This window comes from Lepidochelys kempii, chromosome 12 (assembly GCF_965140265.1).
Source record: "Lepidochelys kempii isolate rLepKem1 chromosome 12, rLepKem1.hap2, whole genome shotgun sequence".
NCBI lineage: Eukaryota > Metazoa > Chordata > Testudines > Cheloniidae > Lepidochelys > Lepidochelys kempii.
Genome location: NC_133267.1, coordinates 25,722,273 through 25,736,648, shown reverse-complemented (window position 1 = coordinate 25,736,648; position 14,376 = coordinate 25,722,273). Strand labels below are relative to the sequence as shown.

The 14,376-nt window shown below is 37.5% G+C and overlaps 1 protein-coding gene across 3 annotated transcripts in view; it reads right to left on the bottom strand.

The window, feature by feature from the left end:
• CMTM4 (CKLF like MARVEL transmembrane domain containing 4) overlaps positions 1 to 14,376 on the bottom strand; it is a 59,596-nt gene that overhangs the window by 43,829 nt on the left and 1,391 nt on the right. The gene's annotated exons all lie outside the window — the stretch shown is intronic.

Below are 14,376 nucleotides of genomic sequence, written 5' to 3'. Positions count from 1 at the left end.
AGTTTTTCATTAGATACTGCTAAAGGCAAACACTTTAAAATAGGTATCCTCATCCTCAACACTTCTGCTGTGTACTCAATTTCATGATCCAAATAAATTCTACATTCAGTTTAGTATAGAACATTCAAAAAGCAACATAGGACAATTCTTCTGCGGGAAACATCTCTACAACAGCAGTAAATGCACTCGATCTCCATCTCCATTCCCACAACCACCTCAACCCAAACTTCTCTTCACAGCATCACAATATTAACTCTGAAGAATGCACTTTTTCCCCTTTTCAAAATTATTAGACCAACTGTTTAACATCCAGATTTGATTTGTAGATTAAGAAAAGGAAATTCAAGAGGGCTGTGGGGATCAGAAGATTGTTAAATGGATATTACAGCCATCCACCTCTAGGTCACCAGTCTGCAGCAACCAAAAGTTGCAACTATCTGAAGGTCATTTTAGTAGGCAAGGAACTGATCCAGAGCCCAGTAAAGTCAAAGGAAGTCTTTCCATTTACTTTAATGTGCTTTGAAAATGATTAAGTGCCTGTATCACAAAAATGACTAGTCCCACCGATAATTAATACATAAAAATTAACTAAATGTTGTTTGGTAATGATACTGAAAATTGTAAATGCTTTTTCTTGGAAAAATATACAGAAATAAAAATCCACTAGGGGCCACAAACTACAAGGATTGAGTTAGCATAATTCCCACTGCTTTCAATGAAAATTGTGTGAGGAGGGCTCACAGGACGAGGCCCTGTGAGAAACTCAGCAAGTTGCAAAAATATGCATTCGATGAGCACACTATACGAAAAGAACTAGCGTATAACCATTTCCTTTTAATGGTACTACAGTTAACGGGAATTTCTTTACATTTCTTTCCCTGTTTTTGATTAAGCAGCTATGAGAAATAATTTAAATCAACAGATGTTGGTAAACAGACATTTCAGCAGACACACTGAAATCGATGAAAAAATATACATTAATTACAGTCAGTGAGTGCAGCCTCCCTCCAAGGAACTTGCATCTGGAGGGATCAAGTGCTGCCGGTCCTGCAGCCAAGCAGAAAGCCCTATGCAGCTCTGCTGTCATAGGAGTGAGTCAGAGGGGCTGTGACAGCAGAGGGCTCTCTGTGTGGCTGGTAACATTCAAGTCCTGCAGGAGCAAGGGAGGCTGCAGTCATGGTGGGGTGGAGCAGAGACTCCCAGCTAGGAGCAAGAGGAGAAGGACAAGCCCCTGGCCTTGGGGGAGGCCATTCTGCTGCTTCCTGGGGATAGAGCCATTCAGCAGTGGGGAAGGGGGGTTTTCCCCCACAGCCAGGGGCTTATCCTTCTCACAGTCCTGGCCGTGGTTGTCTCTGCTCAGCCATGCCAGGACCTTACTCTTCCCCAAACTTTGCACCTACAGGGATCAGGCATCACCAGCCAATGGCAGCAAAGGTTAGGTTGATCACTGTGGGGTAGGGATTGTATTCTATGCCACGAAGGTTAACAGCAGCTCCTCCAGGAACTAAAAACAGCACAGGTAAACCGCTCCAGAGAAGTACCACCTCTGGGATGGTTTACATATACTGGCTCAAAAATGTCCCAGATGCCCAAGGAGACAAAGAAAGGGCTATTGGTACAAAAGGAGTTTAATCTGACAGAGAGGCCTTCTTTTTGACTCAAACACATGATCTTTTGCCAAAGCAGGGACTCCGCTCTGCTGAAGGACTGGAGGCACGGGATCCTGCTGGGGTCTCCATAGGACTGACAGGGAGCTACTGTTAAAGCATTTAGATCTTTTTAATGTTTCATATGTTTTTTTTCTGCAGGTTTTTGTCCTTAAATAAATGTATTCTGCTTTGATAGACCTGCATGCTGGCATACGTGATTCACAGCGCTTAGAGAGAAAGCTAAGTGCAAGGGTTGGACTCTTGGTCAGATCAGCTAGGAGAGTCACACTGAATTTCAGGAGAGCTGTAGCCTAATCCCCCAGTCAGAAGGGAGAGGGATGAGAGGCCCTGCCCAGGGAGAGGTGACAGCTAGAGACCTAAAACCTTAATAGACATTCCCTGAGTAGACCATGAGGGAGAGGTGTGGGTGTGAAAGGGGCAGTTACCCTGAAACTCTGACAACACACATACACTGTTGGAACATAGTAAATAAATTTGTGCTTGTGTGATTGTTAACAGAGTATATGATGTCAATCACTCATTCATTCACGGAATCCTGAAGTCAGTGCCTAGAGGGAGCAGAATATGTGTCTTCTCAATTAATTTAAACCAAAAAGCATTCTCTATTTTGTTCTTTAACTCTGAAGCCCAGAGCAGGTGAAACTGACTTGCAATGATTTTGTTTTAAAATGTATATTTTTAATGTTTAAATAATGTATGTTTCTGTTTAATCAGGAATAACAATGTTTAGTTAAAAACAAAATGTAAAAGCTTTGCAACTCACTTCTCAACAAACCAAAGAACTCTTTTAAAGCACCATTTAAAACTAACAGAATCACTTTAATCTCTTTAAAAGTCTTGTTTAAGATTAGTCATGAGTAAATATCAAGCATCCATCCTACCAATGCTATACTAAGAAAAAATTTTAATGGATAAACAATTAAGAACATAAAGTAGTCCAAAAATGGATCCATTAAAGCAAGAATTTTAACAATAAAAAGGAAATGGTGCAAAATGTACTTGTAATCCCAAGCATCCTAAAACTGCAATCTGATGGCCCCCTCAGATGCCATGCCTTAAAAGGCTAAACAAGTCTAGACACACTGGTAAAACAGAACATTAAAAAATAGATGTAGGCCACAACATTAAAGAGCACTGCCAGCTGTGATGGGAATGCTTAAGGCCTTCAAGCTTGCCCTGCCTCTTACACAGCTGTACAACAGAATTAGTTTGGATGAGAAAGCACTATATGACAGGAAAGACAATCTTATCTTATAGCCGGTAAATCACAGTGCTGCCAATTCCTGATTTTATCACAAGTCTCACGATAGTTGGTGTTTCTCTTAAAGCCTTAGCTCCAGAAGGCACTTGTTAGGTAAGAATCTCAGATTTCATTACAAAAATTAAAAGCAAGTTTCTACTCACAGAGTTGCAGAGAAAAGCTTGAAAATGTGACCCAAATGCACCCTTAAAGACTTAAAAACCAGAAGGCAAATAGAAAATCCAAAATGGTGTTTGTTTTTTTAAAAAAATCTCTGATTTTTGAATGCTTGGAATTGGGAATATTGAAATTGAAATGACAATTAAATGTCCATGAACATTCACCTACCAAAAATTAGATGAAGGTTTCTAACTACAGAAGAACATCAAAGATACGAACAGCAGAGTTATGGACTGACTGGTCAACCGGATACCAAGTGAAACTGGAAGTAACCAATCAGGCAACAGCGGAGACAAAAAATAAAAAAAGCAAATACTGTACTATGCCTATATTGCATCTTAAAGGTAGGCACATCTGGGCTGCCTGTTCCCAATCCTACCCCTATCGCCACCCCTACGCATGGGGTACCCACTTACTGCTAGGAGTTGAAGATGCTGAGATTCGCAGGCAAAGCTCTGAGCCCCCACTGCCAGCCCAAGGCAGCTGGGGCCCTGCATAAAATGCAGGGGAGCTGCAGCACCCTCCTCGCACCCACAGTTCCCCGCCTATGCTGTGAAGTCCTTAACGGTTAAACGTTTAACCAATACAATTTTAATACTTTAACCGGTTACTTTTTTTAAAACGCTATTTACATCCCTAAAATAAATGTACAGTTCTTTGTAGAGGCTGACAGGTCACTGAAGTCATAGCCCTTGGGAGAGAGCAGAGCAACAAGGACTGGAGTAACATCAGACTTGTGGGGATAAGTACAGTAAACAGAAGAGGGATTGCAAGCCTAGAACACCGGTCTGATGTAAGACTATACAAATCTGGTTTGCTTTTTCCTCATGCAAGTGACCGTTTCAGTTATTGGTATCAAAATATTTGTTTTTACATGTTGGGAAAACAGACATTACACTTCCTTACAGGATTTTAGACTGAGTTTTGATCTGCAGTTTTTCTAAGTATTTGAAAATCAACAAAACTTTTACGTTGTTAGTGATCTTCTCATCCGATATTGCAGCTTAAAAATGTGAATAATGAAAATTTCTAGTATGAAAAAGCTTGTAGCTGGTTCATAAAATAATGCCAGTAGAGAAATTGCCAGAACATCACGAGGGAACAGTTTACACTAAACAGTCTAATTTTCTAGCACTATAAATTTGACAGGATATAGCAATATCAGTACTAAAGTCGCATAGAGGCAGTACTTCATGCAATTCCATATGTAAGTATGGGATGCATTTTCATATATTGGATAAATTGTCACTATGCTTTTAAGCTGTTCCTTAATGAAGGGTACTAAACAAAATAAAGTTAATCTTCAATTTAGACTATATGAAGTTTAGCTCACTTGTAAGCTGTACAAATGCATGAAAATATACACTTTATATTTCAATTAAGCTGTAAAACCTCACATACAAGCTTTAGCATCTGAATATCATTTCACAAATAAAAAAGTTCTTTTTGAGTACATATCAAAACCTATGAGTAAAACCTCACAGGAATGTTGTAATTGTCTAACAAATACTTTTTTAAAACTCCAAGCATTAGAAACACAGGGTACTCCGAGGATTAAACCTAGCAGAAATGTTTAACAACAATGGACCTAAGACACCAGAACAACCTTAACTCTGCCCCTGTCGTGGTGCCCTGAAGAAAAAGAATCCTCTGGGACAATTTTATCTATCCATAAACTGCTTCATCTAAATCAGTTATTCTTCATCCTATGTTACAGCTTCACTCTTAGTCCTATTATGGTTGGATATACTCCAGCTTTTGTTCATCTGTATTTTACAAATATGCCTGATTCGACAAACAACATACTGCAGGCCATCATTCTACAGTCTTTATTAAGACCTATATGCTAGTTATACATGTATCTGTAAACAGGTAGAGCTAGGTTATCTACATATGCAAATATTGTAGGCACATGAAAAGAGCAAATGTTAGTGTGGTATCAATGCATACACTTAACTGGCATCATAAATACAAGTCTGTACAAACTGTACAGAATAATCTCCAAATTTATGATTCACCCTCCAGAGATAAAAGCATTTATTTAAAAAAGATGTTAACGGGAAATGGACCAATGGCAAATCACTAGAAAAGAGTGAGGGGGAATTAGATAGCAGCCTTCAACTACCTGAAGGGGGGTTCCAAAGAGGATGGAGCTAGGCTGTTCTCAGTGGTGACAGATGACAGAATAAGGAGCAATGGTCTCAAGTTGCAGTGGGGGAGGTCTACATTGGATATTAGGAAAAACTATTTCACTAGGAGGGTGGTGAAGAACTGGAATGGGTTACCTAGGGAGGTGGTGGAATCTCCATCCATACAAGTTTTTAAGGCCCAGCTTAACAAAGCCCTGGCTGGGATGATTTAGTTGGGGTTGGTCCTGCTTTGAGCAGGTGGTTGGACTAGATGACCTCTTGAGGTCTCTTCCAACCCTAATCTTCTATGATTCTACGACTATGAGTACTGAGACTTCGAAACTTAAAATGTTCATAAGTCTTTCACTTTAAAGACTTTTGCATGAAGGATTTTTTTCTAAAACATCTTACAATGCTGGGTTCTAATCCAGCAAACAAACTGTGTGATTAAGAGTTCTTAAAATGAGACCCTAGCTAAGAAAGAAACAAAGAAGGAAAGACAAGAGGCTGATGTAACCACGGGAACAAAGTTATGGTTGTGTATGCACAGTGACTGTGCATTTCCATACCGTCAAGTCTCTGCACTTCATAAATACCATCTCAACTCAAATTATCTTCATTTTTTATTCCCCCTCCCCTTAAAAAAAAGTTACTGATATGTACTCCCAGACTTATTTCAACTTGATGATATTTTTGCTTGAGAGTTTACTTAGTTTTCCAGAAGTGGAGGCTTTCATCTAAAAAGTCAAGTAGATAATATAAATATTTATATCTAGTTTAACACGGCACACACATACACTTCTATCTTCAATATTCTTGCAAGTCAAAAGGACAAAAGTTGAGTGACTTACCACTCAATAAACCTGGATACAATACTTTAAGCTTCTCCAATTTACACCCCAAGGGAACCAGCTTCACATATATAAATTAACACCGAAATTCTGGGGCCAAAATCTAACAAACATCTGAGTGGAACTTCTACAGACGTCAAGGGGAGTTCCATCTGTACTAAAAGGCAAAATTTGGTCCCATATTTTGAACACTTTATCAGACATGTGGATACTAAGCAGTAAAGGCAAAGGAAGGTTAAAAATGTTCTCTCACTTTCAGACTATATTCCAAAATCATCTTTCATTCCCAAAATTTTCCCTTCTTATTTGGAATCAACCTATTGCCACCATGAATTCTTACCTATATCCTGCCTGTGCTGAAATCCTTATGTTTGTGTCTTAATCACACTCCATCTGCAAATCTTGCTCCTAAAATCTTTCTAGATCACTATTCTAGGTCCCTTAGCTAGACAAACTCCTACTCTAAGAAGTGGAACCATATAAATTCCATATCCTCTACCCTGCTGCTCCATAGTTAATTCAGAGATTCTGAATGCAATTCAAAGATTCATTCCTGATAACTAGAGGTCTCCAAGGTCTTGGCTTCATCCAACCTCATCAAGTCCATAGCTCATTATTACTTCCCCTGGAGTCATGTGCTTGCTCATCCAGTCTCAATATTTTAATCACAGTTTGCCTCTTATCCAAGTCCTTGTTTTTGCAGAATTGTCACTATGCATCCTATTTTCTTACAGGCAGTTACATTCAAAAGTAAGTTAAATTAACACCCATAAATTAGGCGCTTGGTTCTCTAGTTTATACTTCTAAGTTTAAGTTGCATAGGCTTATGGATTTTTTAAAAAAACTCCTTATTTTTGAGAGTTGCTATCTGTACCTGAAACCATATTTCAGCCTCAGTACCATTCCATTAAAAATACTACAGTGCAACTTTGGATCTCATATTATGGGTATTTGCTGTTTCTAAATAGAGAATGATTAACATGAGATGATAAACAGAAATAATGAAAACCTATAAATTTGCAACTGGAACTGGAAGGCTTTTCAAACACATGGTTTCTATGTTTTTCTTCAGAATCTTTTAGCATTATACTTGTATGTAAAATGGAATAAAGTAGCTGTCAGAGAGATTACTGCTCTTTCACTGCAGTAATCATCACTTCAGAGTAATAATAATTTATTGTTTTTAAGTACATCCAGCATCAGCAGGTACAAGAAAAAATATAAACAGTTTGTCCATCTAGATGCGTCGTTGTTACTAACCCACCTCCTTCACTAAGGAACAAGAGTAAACATTAAACCCTATGCACCGCATTTGTACCAGAAATAACCTAACCTCCACTCATTGGTGGAGATTGCAGCATTAGAAGCAACTGCCTGCACTTGCCATATGAAAAAATTCAAAAGTGAGTCATTATCAGAATATCAAAAGAGAAAGTACAATCCTCTGTTCAGTTACAATTTAATAGCAATGGCTGCTATTATGAAGTGTCAGCAACTCCATATAGCTGAGTTTCCATTGTATGTCTAATTTTATCTCCACAAATAAAAGCCACAGTTTTACTGACCCCAAATTATTAGTTAAGACCCAACACTAAGCTAGACTTTTTTAAAGAAAACTTGTAGTGAACTGGACACAACTATGACATTAAGAGTAGACTTGTGACATTCAACTTGCTGCTATGGAGAAGAAAAAAAACGGGGGGGGGGAAGGGAACATAAAACCTACCATAAATCTCTAATCTTTTTCCTTATAGAGATAGATCTCAAAATATAACTAAATCACTAAGAAGGCTCATCAACGAAAAATAATTTTTCCACCAGAAGTCTTACAAAGGGAACCAAGAGAGTAACTTTTCAGAATACAGTCTTACTTTAACCACACTCTTCACTATGGTAATATCCATTAATCCTAGTAGTAAATCTATTTATAGGAAAAAAATATAATAGCAACCTCAGCCAAAGAAAATAATTTCTTCAGAGACGTAGGTTTTAAAATGATCACTTAACTTAGACAGACATTTAATATACAGTAAGTTGGAGCGTATCTATCACCATATTCCAAAAACAGACAGAATATTTTACAGCCAAAGGCTGACATTTATTCTGTATTGTTGCTAGGTGGCAAGAATGTATGGCAAAGCAGAAGGAGAGACTCAATCACCCCTCTCCAAAAGCTTCTCTTTTCTAGCTGCGATCAGGAGCTTTTAAAAAAATAAAAAAAACTTGTAAAGAGTGTTATTTTGTCTTTCCTTCTCCTTGACTAACTTCTATGGTAAATATGAACGTAAAAATCTTATTGTATGTTAAAGTGGGCTCAAAACCTTAAAAAGGTTTTTTCCCCAAAGGGAAATTGTCAAAAGAATTTCAACGAAATGAAAGAGATGTGATTTATCCCAGTAGGATTACTAAATGTGTTTACAACAGAGATATTTTTTATCTGTTAAAAAAAAAGACTACTGAAATCTCACCTCAAAGAGACCATTTATAAGACTGACGTCACAAATGCAACCAATATTTAGGATAAGTGTTGAGCATATCCTATACTAAACAATAAAATATCAGCTCTAGGGAACCATTACTATTTTTACAGTGCCAAAACTGGACTAGGCACCTTACAGGTAAGGTGACACTGTCCCTGCCCAAAGAGCTTACACTCTAAATAGAGTAAAAAAGCTATACTTATGAAAATTGAAAGTAATATCTAATAACAGAAATTAAAATTAGAAGCAAAAACAAAGTAGGAATACAAGAACTGTCAACTCCAAGGGCCAACTAATCCAGTATCACATCTGCAATAGTAGAATCGGATGTTCCAGGGGAAGGTGTAAGAACCCCATAGTAGGCAAATGTGGAATAATCTTCCCCCGCATTAGACCTCATCATAATCTTTAATAATTAAAGACTGATTTAAGCCCTGATTCATGAGGTTTAATATCCATTCCGACATTTTTATTATTATGTATGACAACTCTAGACACTCTTGATCTCCATATAGTGTCCAATCTCTTATTGAATATTGCTAGTTTCTTGTCCTCAATGATTTCCTGTGACAATGAGTTCCATAATCTAATTACATGATGGTGTGAAAAAGTATTTCCTTTTATGAGTTTTGAATTTTCTACTGTCTAGTTTAATTGAATGTTCCCTTGTTCTTGTGTTATGAACCAGGGATAACAGAAGATACCAGTTTACCTTCTCTATATCATGATAAAAATAAATAAAATAATGTCCCCTCTTATTACCTTCCTTTCTAAATAGCCTTGGGCTGCATTGGTAATGATGGTAACCCCTGTAACAAATCTCTCCTACGTTGAACAACCAGCAGAATGGTTAAGATAAAGTAGATGTAACAGGAGCAAAGATGGAACGTTGTAAAAAAATTAAATCCACCTGAAGAGAAGGGCGCTCTCACTGCATCAAGGTGTGAATTACTGACTCACCTGTCTTTCGTTTAGAAATTAAAGTCATTTTTCTCCAGAGTGTAATTACTGATTTCTCAGATAGCAATTAGCTTTAGTAAATGGTAAAAAGGTTCAGGGGATACCACAAGATTATATGATGGTGTAGGAGGATTCAGGTTCTCAATACTTAGATAAAAATTCACAGTCATCAAGTCATAAGAAACGAACACCATAACGCTGCTCCGGTGGCCACATTCAGTTCCAGCACTGCAGTAAAACTACACCCACTGATATAGCTCTGATGTTGACAAAAGTGCTTCGGGGTTGAGGTAGCTTCCATCATTCAGGGAGATGGTGTTCCTACACCAATGGAAAAACTCTTCTATTGGTGTAGTCAGCATTTACACTATGGAGTTACGTTGACAGAATACACCAATGTAGCTAAACTGATGTAGTCCCCATAGTGCAAACATACCAACTACAGTATTTGGGTGATGGGAAAAGAAATTTAGGCTGCACATAAAGAAAAATGTCTTAATTGGGAGATCTGTTCAATGGTGAAATAGTCTCTAGGGAAAGTGGAAATCCCCAACTGCTTGAGAAATGTATAAGGAGACCAGAGAAAGCACTGAAAATAACCACTAAGAAACACTTCTGCAATAGTCCCCAAGGATGACTGCATGAAGTCTTAAGCCTGATAAAGAAGTATTCCACTGAAAAGTCACCAGGGAGATTTTTTTCTTCTGAATTTTAATTTCACAGAAGGAAAAACTTGTTATAAGCACATAGAATTAGACTGGCTTCTCCTTGCCTTTAACTTCAAGTTTAAACTCTTTGTCCTCCCTCAACTTCGATGGTCTCTAGAACTCAGCATCTGCCGTCCTCTTCATTCCCTCTCTGTAAGGTCACATAATTAACTGTTCCCTTCATATTTATCACTCTTTCTTCACCTTTTCTTCCTTACAGCTCTCTCTGCTTGAAATTTCCTTCCTTACACAGACCAACACCTCCAACTCACATTGTGATGTTCGGGGGGGAGGGAGGGGGAAAATGGTGTTCTCTTTGCTCTCACACTAGTGTAGAAACAAAAGAACATTAAAGATGCAATTTGGATAATATAACCATCTGTGAGAGACTTTTTGGAGGGCGGGATAGGGATTAAATCCTGTTTGTATGGAATTGTGAGAATTTAAATATGATTGAAATGAATTAGTTAAATATGACTGAAAAACCTAATTCTTAAACACTTATTTCTCTCTCTATATAAAAAAAAGTTTTTAATCTTCATCTGGCTCCTTTTTTTTTTTTACTTTTCCTCTAGTTTTACAGGTATATTAATTCATGATTAAACAGATCAATCAGAGTTAAACATCAATAAAAAATGCCAATGGTATCAAAATAAGATTTCCCGTGGTTATACACTCAATTTAGAAACTAGCAAAACTGCAATATTTCTAACCTTTTTTTTTTTTGGGGGGGGGGGGGAGGAGAGGGTCAGGGTAAGGAAAAAGTTATAAAACATGAATCACATCACCAAATCCACCATTAATACAGCAGTTTGTGGTATATGCATTGATGTATTAAATTGAAGATTTTAAGAAGTTATAAGACCTTAAAAATATTCCCTGATTTATTAACAAAAAATTAAAATATTCTACCTGCCTTAAATGTCACACTCCTGTTTCACCAATGACATTCAATTACGTAACAATATTCTGAATCGATTCAGACTTCTTTTGAGGGAAAAACAATAAAGTTCTAGAACTATGTGTACTATTTTCTTCAGTCACATTTCCTTCCCTTCCCTGTCCTGCTTTTCTTTTAACAAAAATTTACATTTGATGAGCAATCATTTCAGCAGTAATGCCAGAGTTAAAACCCATGTTTGCTCTGGGTCTCTGAGTTATTAATATGAATTAAATAAATTCTCTTTTATTTGCAAATATCCAGAAGCCAAATATGCCAGGCCATGGTAAAGCATCAATATGCTTCAGACCCATGTCAACAATCTCTGTGTGTCTTGGTAAATTCTGGCCCACTGTACATGACAAATAGACGACTATCAAAAACACACAAAGCATTTTTTTAGTTCCACTAAGGTTAGTCCACGCACACCTTTTCCTCAACAATGGACTAAATGAAGCAAAATATTTGCTAAGCAGATAAGAAACCTCTTACGTTTGTAACTTAAGTACAATGTGTTCTTCCTATTTCTTTCCTACTAGGATTTTTTTTTAAGTTCTTTTATTAAACATACTGATTATGCCTCTGGGGCTTGCTCTTTCAAACAAAATCAGAATTTAGAAACCTATTTATAGTCTTCAAATCTTCATTTAAATTTCAAATATTTAATATGACATTAAAAAAAAAAGTCTATTGCAGTAACTGCAGGAAGAGCAAACAGTAGATCAGAGAAACAACAAGATTATTCCAGCATGTTAGAAAACACCACCCCCAGCACTTCTTCTTCCAATCCCTCCCCCCCCCCCCTTCTGTAGCTAACAATTCAAAACAGGTGGATGTTGCACACTGATGACAGTTTCTTAGGGCCCAAACCAACACACACATCACTAGTCCCATTAATTCCAACGGGGGGCTACTCTCAGTGTTAAAGCTAAGCAGCGTTTCAGTGTTTACAGGGCATGGGGCTTCAGATGCTCATGGCCACCTCCTACAGAACATGATATATTTGAGGGGGAGGTGAAAAGGGAGAATATATTAAGTGTTCTTCTTTATTCAAATATTCGATCTTGTAACCTATTTGTAGAAGTATTCTAGAAGCAACATATTTTACAATCATTTAATTCAAACCTCTGATTTGAAAAATTAACACCTGCCTGACATTGAAGCAAAAATACTCTGAATATTTTAAACTAAGCCTGAAAATATAAGCTCTCTGCTGTATTACATTTTTATATTTCATATGCATACTATAATTTCTGAACCTCCTGCCAACAATGTGCCAGTATGGACTCCAAATTACACAAGTAGCCACTAAAGTGCTTCCTCTCTCAGAGAGATAAGAGAGAAAGGAAGAAGGAAAAAATACTTCAGAACAGATCTCTTCCCTGATGCACAGCTCAAACAATGACAAGAAATTGTAAAAGCAATTTCTAAATCGTTGATTAGCATCTCCAGGAAGACTGCGGAAAAAAATCTCTAAATTTAAATTTGCAATTATCAGAAACAGAACTGGCAAAATAAGTTTCACTAATGAAGTAAAGCACATGGAAAAGATGAACAGTAGAATCCCAGGCACGCGCGCGTGCGCACACACAAAAAAAATTGGAAATCACCTAGAAAATCACGAAAGAGACACCATCATCTTAATCACACTTCTGTTCAAAAATATTGAACAAACAATTGTTAATACATGAAGTTTATTATCTAAGAGAAATTAGAAAATTATTTCTCTATTTCTTCAATTTGTTTTCTTTATGCATTTGACACCACTTCAGTCAGTTAGGGCCTGAACCTGCAAGCACAAAAGTGAGTAACATGTATTCAGGCAAGCAGTGCCCATTGGAACTACTCCTGTGAATGAAGTTATTCACCTGTATGTTTGCAAGGTGCAACCTTTCATTAGTGTCCTCTGCTTGTGTGTGTCGTCCACAAACAAACAAGGAGAGAAAAACAGTTAAAAACTAAAGCGTATAAAACTACAAGAATTAGGACTTCTTACTGGTACAATTTATTGGATTTACAGTTACTTTATCCTTCCCCCCCCTTTCTTCTCCTGCTGTTTATTTTCTCTACCTGTTGAATTCTGCCAGAACAAAAGTCCCAATCCTGCAAAGATGTAGGCACATGCTTTAATTTATATGCTGCAAGTAGTCATAGAATATCAGGGTTGGAAGGGACCTCAGGAGGTCATCTAGTCCAACCCCCTGCTCAAAGCAGGGCCAATCCCCAATTTTTGCCCCAGTTCCCTAAATGGCCCCCTCAAGGATTGAACTCACAACCCTGGGTTTAGCAGGCCAATGCTCAAACCACTGAGCTATCCCTCCCCCATGAAAGTCCCACTAAAGTCAAGGGAACTACTCATGCATGTGCTAACTTTACACAGAGTCTGTGTAGGATTGCGTAGATTGTCAAGTCTGAGCAGAGCCTGTCCTTTTACTGCACATCTATACAATGTGTAGCACAATTGGTGACTGATCCTTGATTAGTCACCATCTGGTCCTGCAAATCAAATAAAAAAAACAGTTCAGCAGTGGGATTAAAGGGCAGGTGTAGGACTTAAAGGTTCTGAAATTCATTTATTCACCTGACTAGAGTTCAAGTTGTAGCGCTGCCTTAAATCAAGTAGGAGTACAACCCATATAACAGAGCAAAATTTGGGCCTTTACACAGCCAGCTGTACAACTAGTTACTCCTTCAATAATCAACGAAAGAGATACCAGGATGGTACAGGTATGCAGGTGTACAAATCCTACCTCTCTTCAGTCGTATTTAAATAAAAAATAATATTCTTCTTAAATTAAAAAATTTCAGGTTAACTCGTTACCTTCATAAATTAGACAAACACTTGCAACAACATAAAATGCTATGTACTGGCTGGTAACAAATCGGTACACATACAGTTTGTGCTGAATCCACTCTCAAGCAATTCAGGAAAGTGAAAAAATGGGATCTGAATGGCATTTAGGAAAACAGATTGTTTTAAAAATGGAGTTTGTGGCCTAAACACATTTTAATAAAACTTTCTAATATACAAGAGATGACAGCATTAATATCATCCTTCCACTTGACCTGAACCATTGTTCTTGGGGTCCCACCTCTACTATATAGAGCTCTAACACGCAAAGTGGTATGTTGTGAGTTTATACACCTTGACAACCAAAAGTACACTAACAACTGAGTATCACATGTACACATAGGTGAATCCAAGCTAGTCTGGAGTTA